This window comes from Cyanistes caeruleus, chromosome 2, assembly GCF_971803275.1.
Source record: "Cyanistes caeruleus chromosome 2, bCyaCae1.hap1.1, whole genome shotgun sequence".
In the NCBI taxonomy this organism is placed as follows: domain Eukaryota; kingdom Metazoa; phylum Chordata; class Aves; order Passeriformes; family Paridae; genus Cyanistes; species Cyanistes caeruleus.
In genome coordinates, this window is record NC_141702.1 from 74,138,745 (window position 1) to 74,139,060 (window position 316).

Below are 316 nucleotides of genomic sequence, written 5' to 3' on the forward strand. Positions count from 1 at the left end.
GCTTGTCACTTACGTTTAAATACCTCAAACAATAGTAAACAAGATAAAATTTTGCCAATCAAGATTGTTGGGTTTCTTTCCTTTGTTGAATCATAAACCATCTGACAACTTGGACTGATATCACTAATGTAATTCTGTCACGTCTTAACCAGACTCATAATCAGGAAATGCAAGATCCTTTGGGCTTAAAAGGATTCTCAGCTGCAGACTGGACTATATAAAAAGCATTTTTCATATAAAACTCCTCAAATCCCACAGAGCTTCCTTAATTTATCTAAATGTTAAGGTTTCTGGTTCAACAAGTCTCAAAACACAA